The sequence below is a fragment of the Struthio camelus genome, chromosome W, assembly GCF_040807025.1.
Source record: "Struthio camelus isolate bStrCam1 chromosome W, bStrCam1.hap1, whole genome shotgun sequence".
Taxonomy (NCBI): domain Eukaryota; kingdom Metazoa; phylum Chordata; class Aves; order Struthioniformes; family Struthionidae; genus Struthio; species Struthio camelus.
In genome coordinates this window covers 31,732,889-31,753,844 of record NC_090981.1, presented here as the reverse complement: position 1 = coordinate 31,753,844, position 20,956 = coordinate 31,732,889, and the positions used below count along the sequence as shown (strand labels likewise).

At 37.1% G+C, this 20,956-nt stretch overlaps 1 protein-coding gene and 1 long non-coding RNA gene across 2 annotated transcripts in view; one reads left to right on the top strand and one right to left on the bottom strand.

Annotated features, from left to right (window-relative positions):
- Positions 1-20,956, bottom strand: part of LOC104140156 (uncharacterized) — a 99,184-nt gene that overhangs the window by 64,864 nt on the left and 13,364 nt on the right. The window lies entirely within an intron of this gene.
- LOC138064292 (uncharacterized) lies at positions 718-5,564 on the top strand. The gene is made up of 3 exons (XR_011137557.1): positions 718-1,441; positions 1,544-1,627; positions 3,598-5,564. It is a non-coding gene; the product is annotated as an uncharacterized lncRNA (long non-coding RNA).

The following is a 20,956-nucleotide window of genomic DNA, read 5'->3' as shown; positions in this document are numbered from 1 at the left end:
AAATAACAATGGAATCCTGCATATTTCTAAAAAGACATTAACTGCAAGCGTGTACAGTTACTATACAGCAGTTAAAAAATCATACCCAGTGGAAAAAGATACCTTAAAAAATAGAAAAGCACTAAAGACAGAATCAACACATGGACGGATTCATCGTTCCAATTCTACTATTAAAATTATTCTCACATTCTATATAGAAACCTGCTATGTAATTTCAGATATCTTGGACTATTTTCCTTTCTGAATACTTACTATACATTTATACAAGATGTAATGCCAACTGTGCATTCAACAGAGAATACAGCCTGTATGTTTTGGGGTTTTAAAGCTGTACTATGACATTTTCTGCTGAGAGTTTGTCCACACAAAAAAATTTTTTTAACATTTTTACTGCTTTTATTTTTTTACTTTTCCTGGTGGAAAGAAATTGGTAAGGAACAATCTCATATTAATAAAGACATATGATTAACTGACCATATTTGTTTTCTTTAAATCTCAATAGTTACAATTTTGGGAATATCTGTCAGAGCACTGGGAATAAAATTTCTGATCTCTGCTCTTCTCAATAACAGAAGTAAAAATTAAATATTAAAATGGAACAGTACAGAATATATTCAAAGTAATATACTTCCTAGCACCAAAGTGACTTTTCAAATACGAAAGTAGACCTACTGAAGCTGAAGACACAAAAACATCCTGACGGGGGGTAGGAGAGATGTCACACAGTATGTAGTGACATTTCAGAAAAGCAAAAACCCAAATCTTTTCTAGGCAGGGGAACTAGCACTGCAGATTTAGGCTGACAGAGGATCACCAGTGTCTAGTTGCTGGACACTTGCTTAGGAAGATTCAGGTTTTATTTGCTGAATGTCTATCTCAAAGTGAATGTTTTTAGAGATTTTACACAAAACATACTGGCAACTTCCACGAACAAGATAGAAGAACAGACATCCTTTGCTCATGTTAAAAACGCAAATCTCACCAGCTGAGAAGTAATTATGTTTTATTTTTGAAGAATACAGCTGAATTTTTGCAGGAAACGGCAGCTGCGTCAGAAATGTGCTCTTCCCTATTGCCAAGAAAACATCTACACGTTCACTAAAAAAACCTCAGTGTATGCATATGCTTATTACAGAATTGCTAGACTTTTGCAGCTAAATTCTTGGCATTTCAAAACTTACTGGACATGATGCGGACACAAACCGGGCAGCTCTGTCATTACCATCGCGTGACCCACAGTCCCAGGGCATGGCACGCACTACTGATGAAATTTAGAGCGAGGTGTTCATTCTCCTGCAAGGGCAAATGATTTAAAGCAACAATGTCAAGAACAAGTCTACGTTGGAAACATTACCAAGACTTGAAAAAGGAACACCCAGAAGTCAAGCAGCGCTAAAAAAAGGCTGGACAAGCTTCTATACAAAGACAGAATCTAAATGAGGTGGGTTTAGTAAAAACATATTAGTCAATACTTTCTGGTTTGTTTTTAAACACCTTTTAAGGACTTACACTAACAATCTCTGTCTCCGTTACAATGCGTTAGATATTCCTGCTGGGGTTTACACTGTAACAGCAGCAATACCTAAAATAGAGGGAATGGACCAGTGTTGCAGGTTGTGAAGAAAGTGTATAAAGAAATAAAGAGGGGTTATATACTTTCGCATCTTACGCTATTATTTGTAGGGTACAATAGCAAATGGAGAACTCCCGCATTTTAGATAAGGTGTTCAAAATTCTGTTAGCCAGAGGTTTTGAATCTCTTGCTTCAGGGCAAAAAGTGATTACTCTTTGAAGTCAGAAACTATTCTACCAAGGAAAAGTAGGGTATGTTTAGCTAGCTTTATTTCAGGCAAGTTTCACATTTTTGAGCATTTTGTCCACTGATACAGGAATGATACCACACATTAGACAAGCCACTGTTGCACTGCTACAACACTGCAGTTCACATGTTCCCGACTAACACGTGTGATCTTGTCAAAAGACAAGATTTTTTCCAGCCATTACTATTGTGAGTGATTTTTGACATATGAAAGGCATATTTAAAATGCTATTCAGGTTTGAAATATCTACCAGATAGTTTTGACACCTCATTTCTGTTTAAAAAACTGAAAATATTTCTCCTACTGGGAGAGTTTTGAGAAATGGAAACCATTTTAATGCACTCATTCTAATCTGACTTCTTCCTTCGCAGTATTTAGCTCTCAGATTCAGATTGGGCAGAAACTTAATAAAAAGCTGAGTGGGTGCCCACTGGAAAAAAAAATGTTCGAAAGCAGTTACAAAACAGAAAATGAACCCTCCTTCATTTGCATTATGCTCAAGATTTTATGGTGCTGCAGCTGCTCTATAAAACCTTAACAGAATTTCCTGTAAGCAGCACTTCTTACTTTCACTAAACTTAAACACCCACTAGACAGTTCAGGAAGTCAGAAGTGAGTGTAACAAACCTCAGCAGGAGCTGTTGGACTAATGTCATTTCATAAAGCTTTATGTAACTGGGGACATAACTGTCTCTTTGAGCTAGATTTCCCCTCAAAAATCCCCTGCTACTGCCCAAACTTAAAGGCATGCAAATGAGCGAGGGGACCACATTTCCATCAGCCCAGATCCTCAGATGCGGATATAGCAGTAGTGCTGCGTGAATCCACGTGAGAGCAAGCAACCCAGCACTTAGGCCCTGGCAGGGTTCGCAGTGCAGCGATTTTTTTGCCTCTCTGAGGCTCAGGCTGCCGCTTGTGTTCTGAAAACACTTCCTAAACCAAACCTTGTACAATTTTGGACAGGAGGACATGTTATTTGCAGTCTGTCTTCTGCACGGCACTTACAGTCTTCGTCTGGAGGGCCTGTGGAAATCCATCCTCCATCTGCTCGTTGCAGGCATGGGGGTGATCCTAGTCAAACCCGGGCTTCCAGGCGAAGCAAAGAAAGTCCATTATTGTTTCTTCTGCAGCTATTTTATTTCATATAAATATTTAATTGGGGGGGGGTGGCAAGAGAGGGAAAAGAGAGATTAACCCAGTTTCCTTCTTGCATGGAGTGTGGAAGTTAGGCTAAAATCCCTTTCCCACTGAAGACAACGTTAGCTTAGTTACTGCTTTTTTTGAAAGCATAGCTGTTCATGAGTAGGACTTACCAACATGCCTACGGGTGGTATATAAATGTTTCTTTAGAGAGATGGATTTAAGCAAGCCTTCACCAAGTTAGTCTCATAATTTATTACTTTTTATATCCTGGTAGCATTACTACTAATACACAGCAAAATAAAGTCATTTATGATTAATTGGCTAAAGTTTTTCTGGTTATGATCACATAGTCAACAAGGTCTAGTAGACTAATGCTTGACAACTAAAACAGTCACTTCAGTATACAAATATGTATATTTCATCAGAAAAATGAACTGGCACTGACCCAGCCTGAAAAGCTTAATTGAGAATAATTGGCTAATATCTTCTAGCCTGCAAAATTTTGTATATCTCATTCATTACATGATTTTAGATAATGAACAAATTTGTTAAAATGAAAGGTATTGAAAAGAAAAAAAAACTCTTAGAGAAAAAATGGACTACATTTCTTGAATATATCTCTTGCTTAAAATAGTTGCTGCAGCTGTATTACTGATGATACCGTGGATAAAGAACCGCATCGTGAGTCAGGATGCATGGGCTTTCACTCAAGATTCTGCCAAAAGCCTTGCGTACAACCTCACTCTCTCAATATTGCCTACTTGTAAAGTGGGATAATAATGCTAGCATTACTGCAGTGCTACAAGACTTATTTTATTAATATTTGTAAAGAACTTCTAAGGTTCTTGGACGGGAAAATGCAAAAGATTTTTTTATTGCTTTAGCTGAACTGTAGCCTCTATTATGCTGGGTAGTTATTCTCAGAGTCATTCGAGAGAAGGAAGTGAAAGCAGTAACAGTCCGCTTTTCTAAACGTTACCTCTGCTCCAAACAGAGGATTATCAAAAGAGGATTTCAGCATTTTAGAAACAATAGAAAATAAAGGCCAGCTATATGTCATCCGCACTGCTCTTTCAGCCGACATATTCTGCATGAATATGCATAGGTATGGAAGCACAGACCCATCCAGGCTTTGAGATCAGAGCCACAGATGTCCTCAGAGCATTAAGGCTGGGGCTGCAGAGCGTGTTTCTAAAGGAAGGCTGGTAAGCCAGCGGGGGCAACGGCTGTGTTTCCGCGATGAAGAACTGTGACAGCAGCCTTCTGTCACCATGCTGAAGAGCAAAAGCAATATCCAAATGCCCCCGAAGTCAGTGCAAGTTCCATTACTATTTTCAGTGGCGCAGGGGATCAGCCCAAACATTCACGTCTCTCTGGGTAGCCAATAAAAAGATGGATATCAAATATAATGTATAATTTGCAAATACAGGTTTCAGCATATTAGTAACTTCGGGTTTGGTTTTTTTATATCCACAAGGTTCCCTTCCAATCATTGCTGAAAAAAATGCCAGCAATCAGATTTTAAAGCCACGGATATAAATATTTTGGGAGTTTTATGTTTGGTAAGGTATTTGTACTAGGAACACCATTTTGCTCTTCTGTCACATTAGTTAAGGACAGGAAACAAAAATAACATGCAGCTTTTGAATAGTCATAATGAAAAAGAGTTGTTCACATACCTATTAGTTGCAGGGAGGCTACAATGCAGAAAGGAATGTACAAGCTGATTAATTTTAAAGCAATTTAAACAGTTAATATAGCTTGAGTTGGTCTGTTTTAGCCTGTTCAAATGTGAATTCAAAAAGACAGACATAAAATGAACACACGCTTGCTCATTATTCTGTTAGCTTTGTGTCATAATCATATGTGGAGGTCTATGAAATTCTGATTCATGAGTCCAAGATGGAAAAAAAAAAAACTTTAATTTTTCTCCTTCCGTGAAGCTGAACATCCTTGAGACCTGCTATCAATTTAAAAAAATGTTAATATATTTAAGGCTATAGCTAGCAGCCACCTAAAATGTGAAACAGATTACTTGTTCCTGAAGGTCTTACATTGTGACATTTTGTAAATGAAGCATGGTATGATTCCAAAGGAGAGCTGTAATTCTGGACTACTATCACGAATTCAACTTACAGAGCACACCCTTTAGTCTGCACTTGGCAGCAGTTGTATACAATATGTCAGGATTCTGTAATTCGTTTCAGCAGGTGGTAAGGCATTAACAAACAGATAAAGAACTAGATTTCTCTAGTTATTTGTACGGAGGCTGAAGTACTGTGTATATGATGCTGTAAATAACACTACTGCCCATTGAAAATTGCTTGTATATAATTTGTTTTATATGAATTAAAAAAAGAAAAAAATGGAAGAAGGATGGATTGAATAACTCATCTTAAATAAGAGATCTGGCAAACATAACATTTTCATATCCTTGCCCATTTGTGAACTATCAATGTTTGGCACATGGTTTTGAGTTTAACACTTCATTTGCTATAGCAAATCACAAGGTATGTGATTTTGTATCATAAATTGATGACTGTAATTATTCACATCATGTGATTAGTCAGCTATGGATGAGAATTGGTACAAGTTTTGTTCCCTAAGTCACTTATTTGATATAAAATATTCTATTTGTTGTGATTTTTGCTCCTTTTCATGTTCAAACAAAAATGAGAGCTTTTAAAAATAATTGTAATACACACTCCTATGAATATTTATTGCAGTTATTTGCGATGCCCTATCTTGCAAATAAATATTTGCTTAATCAAATGCTTATGAATAAACTTCATACAGAAAGAGGGACAGTGTGTATCCTTTTTGTGTGTGCATATGATTACTTGCTTAATATAGCCCTTCTTGAATGCTGAGATTTAAATTAAAAAGAGTAACGGAGAAATCAACATGGGACAAGCAACGGGTCATAGATAACTTTGCTCTGGAGTTCCTAAGGATGGAAGTTACTAACAGGTGAACGAAGGACTTCCTACTTGGTTTCAACTAGTTTAGTAAGATGCCAACTCTCCAGACCCAAAACCGAGGATCAAAGAGAATACTGAAGCCTGAAAATGCTGATCCATAAACAAAATGAGCTAAATCTGTGGTCAGCAAACTGAAAGAGCCACTCAAAGGTGGAGAGAGAGGAGAGAGAGCACGCATGCACTGCGAGCAGAGCAGTTTGCTGCTTCTGTTAAGAGATTTGTTCGTCCTTGCTGGGAGGACCTCGCACATGTGTGCAATCAGAGATGAAGGCACAAACAAGAACACTGCCAGTAAAATTGCAAGTAATCCATTCTCTATATTCAGTGTTAATAAGGCCTCAATTGGAGCACAGTTTCCAGTTTTGGGTGTCACAATTCAAAAACATTAAGAAATTAGTGAAGAAGGTCCAGAAGACAATAGGCGGAAGAAGTGGAGGTGTAGGAAACATGACTAGCGAGAAAAAAAGTACGGGTCATTTAGTATGAGAAAATGAAGACTGAGGAGCATATAGTTTTAGTCTTAAAACACTAAGAAGCTGCAGCAAAGAGGAAAAGTACAACTTATTCTTCATATTCGGATTGGTCAGAACAAGAAGCAATCGTCTTAAGTTGCAGTAGAGAGGATTTAGTTTGGGTATCGGGGAAAACTTTCCAGCAGTGCAGTTGAGAAAACAGAGAGCAACAGCATAGGGTGCCTAGGGAAAGAGATTAGGCTATTAGGAATAGACCAGATAAACCTCTATAAAGGTTGACATAATTTTTAATTCTTGATTGTAATTTGAGGTAGGGCAGCAGACTAAATGATCCCTTGAGTACCCTTCAGCCTTATGTTTCTGTGACGAAGAACCAGATGAGGGGAAGTGTGTGTTCACAGTTCATCATTATTACAACTCCTTGCTCTATATTCTGGCAGAAGGAAAAGAATAAATAAAACTTTCTTATTAAAATGCCTGTTTTGAGTTATTCCAGTCATTTGCCATAATAATTTTCTAGGAAACAGGTGAAGCTTACAGGTGCCAAAATTAACTGGGTCTGTTAAATAACTTTAAGAGATACAGAATTACCAAACGCAGACTTAGTTAAGGTTCTTCTGGACTTGATACTCCCTCCAGAGGTAGACACAAGAAAATATATGTACCACAGAACAGTAAGCAAATAAGGTTTAAAGCAAATATTACCATCAAAAGAGAAGAAACAAAAGTAACTGTCTGTAGGAGTAAACTCAGTCTGCGGGTTTGACCAGAAACAATTTTTCATCCTCATGTTTTCCCCTTCTTGGATCTAGGTAAAAATGCAGAAACGCATCTGAAAGTTTCTCAGAATACTCTCTTGAGATACGAGAGGCCTATTAAAAAAAAAAAAAAAAGGCATAGGAAAACTAGAAAAATGTAGAAATGCACAAAATAAGTTTCTGGAAACAACTCAGCAGGTACTATGATTCATGGGACTTTCCTATTATTAATTTTTTCTCTTCAATTACTTAAGTCTATGGCATAAAATGAGATTATCAAAAGGAGAATAATTTTTTTGCATGAACATCCGTTAAGATATAAGGCAATTTTCAGACAATAAGTCTGTGTCTCATTTATTCAGGAAGGTGTGACACTAGAAATACATAAGTGAAAGCTTCAGCAACTGGAAGCAGTGGAGATTAATGAGAAACAAAACAAAGCTTTGTGACCATGCAAAAAGCACAAATTTCTACTTTCCTTTTTTGAACAAGAATAATGAATACAGGAAGAGGCAAAAACTAAGGTCAGGTCAGGGATGAGCTTTTAAGAACTGCAACTGGATAACACCTGTCATTTTAAAAGTCTCCTCTGTTGAGAAAACTGGCAATATCAGATGGAAATGCAACCCATGTCTCCCTTGTTAACTGCAATCAAGCATTTCAGAGCAATGATTCCAGGTTCCACGGTTTTTTAGAAATACAATAGGTTATCTGGTGTATGACAGTGATGAGCCAATGCCAAATTACAAAAAAAAGATTACTTTCACGTTTCCCAAGATTCAGAAGGTAAAGGAAAATAAATAGTATTATTACCAATTATTTACCAGTTTTGAGACATAATTCCCATTACAAAGATAATAATTTTTATATGTCAGAATAAATATATAATTACAAAATTATTGCTTACAAACAAAGTAGCAATCTAGTAGGTTCAAATAGGAACGTTATCTCTCCATTGAACATAATATTCGTGTTTAAAAATAAATTTCTGGTATGTAATCTCTATTGAATAGTTCCATCTCCTTATCCCAGGCTTTGCTAAAGGACTCACCAGAAAAAGGACTCATCAGAAAAGCTGCAAGCTTTTTCAGTTAGCAGTAGTAATCTCACTCCAGTAGCTAGCACCTCATAACATGTTTTCAGATTACTTCTTAAATTCACAACATGAAAATGAAAACACAAACTGAACACAGCACTAACCTGCATGCCTCACACACAGTAGCATTCACCTCATATATATCACAGTGATAACCTTTTCTAGGCTTCCTGGTGTCTGCGCACAAAAGAAATAATTATTATCATTGATAGAGATTATAAGATTTTCATTTTCACAACATTTATTTTTAAATATTTGTTTTCTAGCTGATTAAGGACTGACAATGAATGGGAATTGCCACTGCTAAAATTAATCAACATGCAAAAATTTAGCCCTGGATACTGCCTGGAGAAACTAAATAGCTCAGTAATGCATAGTCCAAGGGATTTAAACTTTAATGTGGGAATACTTCAGGTGAAAGATATATTACTTAAATGTTCCTTAGTTTCAGAGATCCTGGGAATAAAATTTAGTTTAGGGATTTTAAATGGAACTTGAACCGTGGTCAAGTTGTTATTGAACTCAGTAGAGGAGATGCAAACATTAACTCACGTCAGTAATATAAATATTCATACAACCAATGACTATGTATTTTTATACAAAAATATACAGACTTCAGTGCAAATTTCACAGAGGTCCATGTTTTGGGCTTTGAGCTTTAGGATAGGATAAGTTATATAGAATACAACAAAAAAAAGTAACCACTGGTTATCATGGTCAGTGTATAACCTCTTCTTGGCAGAAAGGCAGGTCTATCTTCATCTTAATAAAACTGATCAGCTTGACAGCACTATCTGATCTCTCAGATGAGTATCTCTTCATGAATTCCAGAATTTCAGAGAGATGTATTACTTACAAATGATACAATGCGTGTATTAGCTGATTGGATATTTTAATTGTTCCTGGCCACTGCCGCAATTCAGCCTGTATTTTCTTTCCAAGGCATCCAGAGCTTGCAGCATGGCAGGACATAGTAGCATAGTAGCAGAGCACAGATAATCTAAGTCCAATCAGCTCAAATATCTGGAGAAGAGGTCAGAGGTACACAGGAAGCCCCAGACAACGGGCAGTTATGATTCAAGGGCATAATAACAGGTTCTTGAGGATAATGCCTAACACCTTAGTGTCTCCTCCTGGACATATGTAGCTGTTAATAAGGTGAAATGAACCCAGCTTAAATGCATACAGACACTGGGGTACTTTCACACAGCAGTCCCTACAGAAACGCAGTTTAGAGCCGTTTATACTGGTTTTGCATGGAGCCTGTTCTGCCTGCCACAATGTGTCAGTGCATGGGCCTCCCAGTAAAAAAGCAGCTGGATCACTGCTGGAGCCAGGCTGTCTGGGATAGGATATAGCACTCCTCACAAGGTGCTGCTCTTCAGTCAGGGAACTGCCTTTGCACCCAGGGCATTGTCCATAACTTAGACAAATTGACTACGGATGGCTGCAAGTTAACTGTACTTACTCTGGATTGTAACATCTGGCGCTAGATTCTGCACATGAAGGTAAACACGAATACTTACGATAAAGGTAAACATGGATACTTTGGACCATAAAAACCTTTACGGATTTATGAAGATTTCTACTTCCCTCCCTGCTTGGGAAGGTTCTGTTCATTTTTATGGTGCTGGGGAAAGGTACTGCGTTATGAGAGAAATATTTAATCCATCGGTAGGATCAGACTTCCTTTTTTCTCAAGTATATATTGGGCTTACTTATTCCTGCTCTACTTAATTAGCATTAGATTTAACAAGTTAGCCAGCAGCTAGAGAACTAGTAATGTATCTTACATTTCTGTCTTTGAGCTTTTAAATCTCAGGGGCTTTGTTTAAATATTTCTACTGTGTGCTGAATCTTGCCATGTACTGCCATATGGCGCCACATTACATCCCTGAAAGATGTTTAAAAGATATATAATGTTTTACAGATGTCTTAAAAACCTCCCTATCTAGAACAGATAGTTTTCATACTCCCCAAAGAGACTGGCCAGTAATGGAAGTTATTCATCTGTAAATATGGATGATATCATCCATGTAAAGAAAAAGGGCCAGGGAATGACCTGCTTCATGAAGCATAGTCACCTATGGACATTCACTAATTATCATGCTCTCTGGACAGTTATTTTCAAAAGCACACATTACAGTGAGGCAGAATTTGCTTATCACTTAGGTTTTAAAAGAGCTTCAGAAAGGAAGTGAATTCATTAAATATAGCGTGTTGATTCACCTGTTAGGCTGGCTTTAATTTAGCACAGCATACACCTGTGCTTTTGTGTAGTGGTTTATTGGTCAAGAAGCAAGGGAAAAGTGGTTATACAGTTTGAGAAGGATCTGCATTTGCCTCACAACTTAGATATACTTAGAGTTTTGATGGGCTCAGTTTGCTGGCCATTGTGTATTGTGTCTCCCTGTAGTGTATCCTAACATACCAGAACCTGCCTCAGGCCATTTCCATCAAGGATTTCACATAAAACATTCAGGATGTGCAATAACGTAACAGCATCCTAATTTTTTATGCTAAAATATATACCAATATTCATACTATTTCCCCCCATCCCTCCATCGCAGGCCCATGCTTTCTGTTTTTCAAATTATATCTGATCTAGTTCTTCTTGCTCCAACTGTAAAGGTTACATTGGTTCAAGGCTTTGACAAGGAAGCTGTTCATATTTTTAACAAGGGCGGAAGTTTTGCCAGAGTGATAAACATGAGACCAGAGCATCATGCTCTATGGATCAGATCAATCTCCCAACAATATGTATAACTTAAGATGCAATTTCCTTTTCATAGAAGTAAACTTACTTGATAGTGATCACAAATGATATTAAAGTTCATATTCTCCAAAGCTACTTACATGATGAAAGCTGCATATATAAAGAGGTGATAATCAAGTCCATGTACGATACTATAGATCTGTATGTATTGCAACTAAAATTGTTTTAGCTAAATCTAATTTTATCTAATAATAGATGTTTTCAGAACAAGATGCCTCCATACTAAACCTATTTTAAATTAGGGCCGACTTGGCACTTTAGTATCCTAGGCTGTGCTACGCGTCCTCCAGACAGAGCTGAGACACCTTCATTAAATACCATGATATTTAAAGCTACCAGTAGGAAAGGAATCAGACTGCTGACAGTGCAACGTTCTGCTCTCCAGGAAGAAAGTTTCTATTCTGGATGAATTTACCTCACATCAGTAAGTATCTGGTACCAACTTTGCAAACTCATGCCACAACTGAAAAAGAAGAGCCCATGAGGGTTAGGTCATTTTATCCTTTGCCTGGTCTGGCATAGCCTCCCTAAAATCCTGTTGCCTCTTTGAGGTAGTACCTGCAAAACATGTTCCTTGCATTTTGTCAAGGAATGGGGAAGGAATAACTTTCAGGCTCCTCTGACTACACCTCACAACTCACATCTAACCATCTCCTTCAAGCGAGCAGATTTCCTCTGCCACCAGCAAATGCAGCTGGTCTTTACAAAAGCTGACACGGCCACGAGGAACGTGCAGATACCAGGCAATGCAGAAAGGACGGGGCAAGTCATTTACCACAAAACTGTTCACAGCAGATACCGTTTTGGTATGTTAGAAAATATCACAAGAAATAACTTACTTAAGCTGCGGCAGCAAGTTCTCAAAGGTCAAAATGAACTTTAATTCTTTAATTTGGTTCCTTGTTTATGACAATACAACCCTTAATAACATGATCACTTTTGGGGGGTGGGGGGTGGATCTTACAAATTCCATCCGCAAGACAAATTTAGTAGGGTGAAACTGAGATCATCTGGGCAACTATAAAGCTGAGACTTCCAAGCTTTAGGGGTGTATTACTTTGCAACTTTAGTTCTCCGCTCTTCTCCCCAGCCCTTCCCCACTGCAGAAGTAGAGCAGAAGATACACAGTTCTTATTCTCCTGGTATACGCACCAATAAATAAACAAATACTATCACTTATAAAGCAATCACTGTTGGATATAAAGTCATTTAATTCTCTTTTTTAATATAGCTAAAGTCAGCTTTCATTTTCTTAAGGATGACAGAAAAAATGTATTTATAGACTATAAATCTCACCTGGGGAAGGAGCCATCACAACACTAGAGTTCTCCTATAACATCTAATTGCTACCTGAACCCTGTGCCACTCCTCTGCCCCATGAGGTTCAAACATCATTCTACATTATGGGACTTAGGGCAAAATAAGATTGCTATACGTGAATTAATTTAGGAATGATTAACAGTTTGTGTGATCAAGCAAAAATCTTTTCTGTTTGCTGGCAAAACTAGTATGTGGAGGAAAGTAAAAAAGATCTTTTTGAGGAGTCCTATTAGGATACAGAATAATGAGATTTGTATCAGACTAAGCAACTGAGGAATCTTCTTTGGAAGCAGCATGTAATTAAACATATCCACCAGAGTATTTTATATTTTTCTCAGTTATATTTACCTACAAATTTGAAGTCGTGCATTCCTCTATAGAGACCCTCTTCCCCCAATACTTCCTTTTTCATGGATTAGTGATATGAAAGGTTTTGCAAAGGAAAAAACAAAAGATACATAAATGTATCTATGGAAGCTTCCCTTATCCCCTCACACTTGGCTATCTCCATTTCACAGAATCACAGAATCGTTTAGGTTGGAAGGGACCTCTGGAGATCATCTACTCCAACCTCCCTGCTCAAGCAGGGTCACCTAGAGCATAACATTTCTGGGGTTTACCCCAGGTACTTTTCCCTTTTAATAACTGTGACTCTGAAATACAGGAACTTGTGCTTAAATAAATCTGTACACAGCGCTTGAACTTGTTTTTATTTTAAACATAAAGGCAGCATGAACAGCAAATGCAAAAACGAGAACTGGCCATCATCTAAATTGGACTGTTCTCAATGTTCAGCTCTCCTTTTTGGTTTACTCAAGCATCTAACATTCTAAATAAGTCATGTCTAATGTGCCAGTTTTTCAGTAATATCTGCTACCATAGACCTATTCTCCTTTGGTTATCCTTTTTTCCCCCCCTCCAAAGCAGGAACTATGTGATTACTATATGATTGCATTGTAATTAACTTCAAGCAGTATCTTGCAATTACCCAAGGTCTTACTGGAAATATTTTGCTCTGCTAAACTAGTTATCTTTGCTTCCGGACCTTGATGCTCTTCACTGCTCTTTCAACATTTCTAGTAAAAGCTATGCTGCGGTCATGAATCATTGCCTTAAGTACTTTAGCACCAGTAATCTGAGGTCATCTCCAGTAGTTTGAAGCAGAGCTGCCCTCATGTTTTTATTATAATGACCTAGTGCATTTATAATTAGAGGGTTACTTTCTCACCAGTGTAAGGGTTTCTTTATTCTATCCAAACATATGAACTATTGATAATGGAAAGTGGTCTGACTTGACTTGTGGTTTCCAATTACTTTTTAAAAATATACCTTTTTGCTCACAGGTAAGAAAGTGTTTTCCAGGGAAATTAATCACATCTTGCAGAACAGTGAGAATATTCCTTTAAAAGGATTCCCTTTGCCCCTAGGTTTAGGTTCTTATGTAAATGCTAAGATTTTTACTAACTGTTTAGTTGTGAGATTGAAAATTTTGAAAACGTTTTTCCCCACAAGGAAAATGTAATCTATGGAAGAAAAATCTGGTAACAGAGCCAAGGCATTCCCAGAGCATTCAATCTCAGCCTAGGTCTTCCTCTGTTGAGATAAGTTAAACAACATTCATTGCCTTCAGTAACTAGCCACATTCAATTTAAAGGCTAGTTTGTTTCTGCCCTAGCAGTTTATCTGGTTTTTTATGAAGTAAAATAATCTAAATCAGCTTATTTACAGGATACATATTTGAAATATTCGCTACAATTTCCACCACTACGGTTTGTTTATTATTTTTAGGGATTATAGTAGGGAGGGGGGAAAGAGGAGAGAGAAGCTCGATTGCTTAATGGAGACAGCCTGTTGAGTGTGGATGCAAAAAATACCGCAATCCTGGTAGCATACTCTTTAGGGCAATCAGTTATCAGTTGCTATGTTCTCAAAAGATAACTTCACTTTTTATTACTGCTTTAGAGGTTTTCTTACTCATTCCAGCCTCTACTGTTTGCTTCTGGCCGCCTACCATAGAACTACCATTTTCCACTTCACTTCTGCCAAAAGCTAAACCAATTATGTGCATAGGTGCTCTCTAAAGTTAAGTGCAAAAATCCTGTGGGGGTAGAGAGAATAAGAATTTTAAGTGGTGGGTGTTAAATCCTTTTTTCCTCAAAAGCAGTTAATAATTGTGGGCACTAGGCAAAACATACAGCCTTATTCTGGACAACTATCTATTCCCAAACTCTAATTTGATAAACCAGGGCATATATTTTAAAGAGAATTGGCAGCTTTGCACAACTGTAATTCTACTATAAAGAAAAAAAAAAGATAAAAATTATTTACCTCTGCATAATAAAATTAAGTTTGTTTCAAACTGAATGTGTTTATGTCATGCTGGGCATTATTCTAAAGTTGCAATAAGCATTTTCGTTATCTTACAGCTGCATGGACCAGTGCTCTCTTCTTCTGGTAAGGTGACAAACTTGTATATGATTATTTTTGAGTTTCATGAGAGACAAAGTTAGATATATAATATCTCATAGAAAAAAATGTATAGAACTCAGCTGGTCTCAAGGAATTAATTGCCAGCATTATATCATAAATAGGCCAGCTAGGAAACCTTGGGAGATATGGAATATGTCAGATACTTTATCAGAGAATTCACAGAGCTTCATATTGGACGTAGCTTTCTCAAGCATTGCACCAAACACCTACCTGTGGCATTTAGAATACTCTCAAAATAATCTGAGGGGCCACAGGGCAACTTCTGAACAACAGCAACTTTAGCACAACACACACACCACAAGTGGTTTTACTGACCCACAAACAAGATTTCCACAGAGAGCAAAACGCAGTGGAAAGAAAAACAAAGTCAGTGACCAGTCTCATTCTTTCCCCTTCCAAATCACCACATCTATCAAACAAGCAGAAGACCAGAACTCTTCGATCTGTGGGAGCGCATCAGAAAGAGCTTTCCGGGCATAATGTGAAATCAAGTGAACTACGACGCCATGCCAAACAATAGCAGTTACCAAAGACTTGTGACATACTTGGTCAAATGAGTAGCTAATCCTAGGGCTAAAAGATTTGAAAATTTTTCTTGACATGCTGTAAAATGGAATGGGCTGAAGATTTGGAAAGCTAATACAGTAGATTTATTCACTTTCACTCTCCTTCTTCAATATTTGAAAGTTTCAACACAAGAAAACTCCCCAAGGATATCTCAAGAGGTGCATGCAATATGCTTTCAAAGGAAAGAGTAAAGGTGGAGACATTTCAGTATATATATTGAAACAACAAATAAACTATAAACAAAAGAAACTGCAGTTGTATTAAGAGATTCCAGAAATTTTTTGGAATCGTTATGGTTGTAAGCAGAAGTTATCATTCATGGATAAAACAGCAAATTTACTCGTTAAATAATAATTTCAAAAGAGCATGGATGACGCTTCCTAGTAGTCAAAACTCCCATTGAACTCCCATTTATACGACTACTCATCAAGATATTTTGCTGTAACTGATACTTTATTAACTATATGGACCAAGACAGTGAATGTTAAAGATAACTGAATCTGATATTGCCATTGCCTTAAACGTATTCAGACATCATTTCGTCTACTCAGTGAGAACAGTTGAAAACACCTTCTGTGGAAGCCAGGGCAGCGTAATCCATGATGTATTTTGCATATTTTGTATCATGAATGCAATTCAGACAAATATAGGTTTATCACGTGCTAAAACCTCCTACGCTGATAGCAATCTCCATCACACTAAATGCATTTATGATCCCTTTAGTAATCTGAAAAAAAAGCAAGCAATCATGCAACATTCATATGTCAAGGGTACATAAAATAGAAAATGTATAATGGAATATAGTGATCAGATATGAGCAAAGAAATAACTGATGTGGTCAAGTACTTGTATCTAATGCATTTAACTGTTAAACCTTTAAATGAAAACCTGAAGTTAGACCCCTGCCAAATAAAAAAGTATCCTAGAGGGTACAGATCCCCTGATTGCCATGCATGCACCTTTGAACCACTTATAACTTGCCATAAGACATCATTAGAGAGCAGCAGAATTAACACTATATTGCCTAAAAATGAATGAATGACAGAATATAATCAAACTACACTGATGATGGATTGCTTCTGCAAAGAAGCAATTATTCTTGAAATATGCATTGGAGAAAGACCAATTATAAAAGGAATCTGGTTATATTAAGGATAAATATAACTTTAAAGGCTTTTTAGTGTGTGACAATGAACTCTGAAAAATAAACAAAAAGCTATCCTTAGAAAATACCATATAATAAATGAAATAATCAGTTCAGCTTCATTTTCATTCAAGATTAGATATTAAATAATCCAGTAACAAAATACAAAACCATTAAAACTTCAGGAGTGCAATAATATTTTCCTGCAGTGCCCATATTATTACTAGTATTTTAGTGCATTACTAAGCCATTTCTACAGTTAGGTTTTTTTAAGTGTCTGTTTTATACTCAGAAACACTGATGTCTATGGCTGACCAAATGAACAGGCTGAAAACCTGTGTTTAGCAAATGTCATTCCTCCATGTGTGTCGTAGCGCAGCAGCTCTGCTCTCTGCCATGTATCATGCACGGTCCTAAACAAAGCACTAACTTATACAAATCCAGCAAGGGAAATAACTGAAGCATCAATATACTAAGGATTTAGTTACGGCCTCTAGAAGTTATTAGACCAGACTGCAGCAAGAGCAGTTTTAATTAATATTATTTCTCATCTCCTGTAGAGTAAGAAAAATCATTCCCTGGACACAGGTGTCCAACTACTAGAGACTGAGATAAATACAGTTGTTTGAGTTAAATAGTCCCCTTGTGTTTGATACAAGCACACATCCTCACCCAAACTCAACAACAGGTTGGCTACTTGCCTTCTCGATGTTGAACCTGCTGTTTCCTGCCTTGGAGAACGGTACCCAAAATGCTAACCCCAAAAGTTTCAAGGATGAACTTTCCACACAGTCTTCTCTGCAACAGCACATATGGAGACAAACTACAGGGTATATCTTTTCTAGGAATTTAAATTTTTATTGAGTTTTTTTTTAATTTCCATAAAATTATTCAGTCCCCTATGCATTGGTTCATTTGTAAAATGAATTAATCCACTAAACTGACGCAAAATTAAGACTGCATATAAAACTGATTCCAGTTTCTCGAGTTCTGTCTGGCCTTCCTTGCAACAAGTTTTCTGCCAGTGACATATATGATATTTGCTTAATACAATCTATACATTTTTAAAAGCATTCTTTTCTATATTAATACTCTGTTTCTGTCTGTAAGTAAATATTATCAACCATTCATGGAAAACAAAGCCTAGTAAGAAGAATTTTTTTCCATGTTTCTGATATGGGAGAAGCATATGGCAGCTCCTTCTGTACTACCTAAAGAAACAGGATCAAATTAAAAATATAGGCTTTGGGAAATATAGTCCTGGCTGTACATTTTCAGTACCTTTCTAATGCATTTACACTGTCTATATACCGCAAATGTGATTTTACTTACCAGCTACCTATGAACCACTTTAACCGTGCATTGTTGCCTCTCTGCTTTTACACTGTATTTATGAACACATTTGTGAACATCCATTATTACTGATTTTTTTCTTGCATTCTTTCTGCTTTCCCAAGATGTTTCATGATCACCAGCACCATTCTAACAAGATGACTGACAGAACAGCCCTAATCTATATAAACTGCCATTTTAGACTCTGAATTCAGAGGGATTTTTGATACGTGTTTGAATACTTGACACTAAGGTTACTTTAACGTACCATTTCTCTGCTAACAAAACCTGCTACTCCTTCCAAAGTTTTTTACTATTACAGTTTCACTGATTTTTTTTAAGTTGCTATTTTGCCAATATCCTCATATAAAGACCATTTTCATTCCACTTTACTCACCCTCTTTTTTTTTTTTTTTTACTTCCAGAGTTTGTATAAAAACGCATTCAGCCAGAGAAAATAAGAGAGAAGTATACAATACAGTATAAGCCAGCATTATTGCTGGTTAAAGTAATCATGCCCAAATACAACACATGGAATATTTTCCCTTTCATGTATGCAATTCCCACTGGGAGAACTACCAGGTCCTGAACTTGAGACCTCAGATACACCAGGTAGCTTCACAAAAAGGGCATCATTTTTCTCTTACGCTTCCATCTGTATAGAGCCCTGCTGGCAACACTGGTCACACACTCTGCAGCCTCCTAGGAAACATAGGAGAAGGCTGTGAAAACCCAAGCACCTCCTGAAAGCCAAACCATATCTCTGCTCCTTAGGAGCCAAGCTCAATTTCCATAAAAGTCCCAGTCATCAAAGATAGCTAGATGAATCCATGCAATGCATCAAGGAGACTTAATCCAGTGGGAGTTCAACACCTGAAAACTGCAAGGGATCATAGCCTAAAGTTACAAGGACTTAGTCCCTCCACTGCTCAAAGCAGAACTAAGTGCTAATAAATCACAGACACAAAGCTTTACTGCTGTGTTTTTCTGAGGCATAATACTCAGCAGCCTTGGCTGGGGTATGGAGGGTACAGTCCCACATAGGTCTTAACTACTGTCTTGTAGTGATCATATGTAAAGAATACACGAAACATTGCTAATAGGCAAATTCAAAAGCAATATAATACCCAGATCAAAAAGTAGAGAGTTCTTTTCCTATTGTTATCATCTCCTGTCTATGAAAATTGTCCTTAAAGCTTTCTAATTACCAGAAGACTAAAAATTTCATGAAGGGAAAGACAGTAAATAATCTTCCTTCCCAGTGTTTGTATCTGCAGATAATGCTCTTTCTTGTTGCTATTAGCTTATGGTATGGTAACTTATTGCAGGTAAAATGAAAGGGTGTAGCAAACATCAAAGTGAGAGAGCTTAGGATAGACTTACTCTCCTACTTTTCTATTTTTTCCTATGATCTTCCTAAAACTGAAGATAATGATCTTCCATTGTCAGTGCCTAAATTCAGTGCAAGTCACAAACATAAAGCAAAAATTTTTTTTTTTCTTCTTAAGACAGAGAATTGATAGCACGCGATGTATTTGATAATTGGTCTCAATAGTTCCAAAACCCTTTAAGCAGCTATGATTTCAAAACAGGAAAAGAGCATTGTTCTCCTCCGCTGCCACATGAGTACACAACTAAGTATAAAATGTGGCAAGAAAAAGTCCATGCTCTTAATGGACAATGCTGTTCATGGGATGATTCCCCTCAGTAATCCTCTCTGAACAGCTGAGATACACAAAACATTTCCATTAAAACTATGTCATAGGAGTGCATTGAAGCAGAGGAAAAGTTCACAATTAGCATCGCACTGGTTAAGAAAGGTTGCAGCATAATTTTATAAATTAACAGGAAGAGAGGAAAGGCAGATATACCTGGTAAAGCTGTTAGTTACTGCCACTATATGCCTAAAACTAGCTTTGAAAATATTAGATTTTTTTTCTGATTAAGTATTTCATTTGCTGGCTGAAGTAGGGATAAAAGCAGTGGGCTGACAATCAGAATTGTTTGCTCCCTTCCTTTGCACAATCTTGTTTTTAAACATTTAGTACTTTACAAATTCAGAAACACAGTGAGAAACCTCAGTACAAAGGTTATTTTATCTTAATGGGTTGTTTTAGTTATGATGAATGTAGTTTGAAAAGCAGCTGAAGAGAATAAGAAAGGAGAAAAGCATTCAAAATGAAAATCTGAAATGGTCAGAAAATGTTTTTCAGAGGGAAAGAATACAAGTTTGAACTACCCTCAAAATGTTGATTCAACATTTACGTAGAATCTTATACATCATTTCTGCGTGGCATTGAAATTTTTTTTTCCTCGCTCTCTCTTTTTTGCAGAGCAGTTTGTAGCAAACCCCTAAATTCAAACATCCAAGAGGACTAGGTTGTGCTCATACTAATTAGCAGTGTGATCTCCCACTAGCGCTACATACTGGTCCTACTGGGCACGCTGTCAGTAGCTTTTGATGCACTCTTGAAAATTTCATAAGGAAAGAACTGTGCAGTCAAATGGTTCTTTGATCTGCCAATACGCTATCACTACCCACAATGTATTTTCTACTGCTTAATCACTAGTAGTTTTTAAATGCAGCTTACATGCATGAGCTTTCGCCTTTGCCGCAGCGGTACAGAGAATCCAGGAACAAGGTGAAACAAAGACGCAGTAACCGAGTTCTAATTTACTTCTGAAGAGGTTTTTAGTGTTTCCATGCCGGTCAGTCAAGAGGAAATTATTTTGCTGACTGTTTAAAATACAACTCCTGTATCTCCATCAGAGCATTAAATGAGTATTCAGAGTTGGGAGCAGATGGTGGAGGGTTAAGAATTCCAGCTCAGTGTTTCAGGAAAGGAATATGCTGGGCACATTGTAAAAGGAAGAAAAACATGTTCTTTATGGGTACTCTGGGAGTCAGGGAGAGGAAAAAAGGGAGTAGTCTTGACTATAACAGATCTTAGTATAAATGTAGCGCACTGCCTCTGGAGAGCTGGTGAAGGCACTCAGCTGATTCTTACTTTGTGAGGATTGCCATCACTCTTCCTAAGATCCAGTTTGCTTTTAAA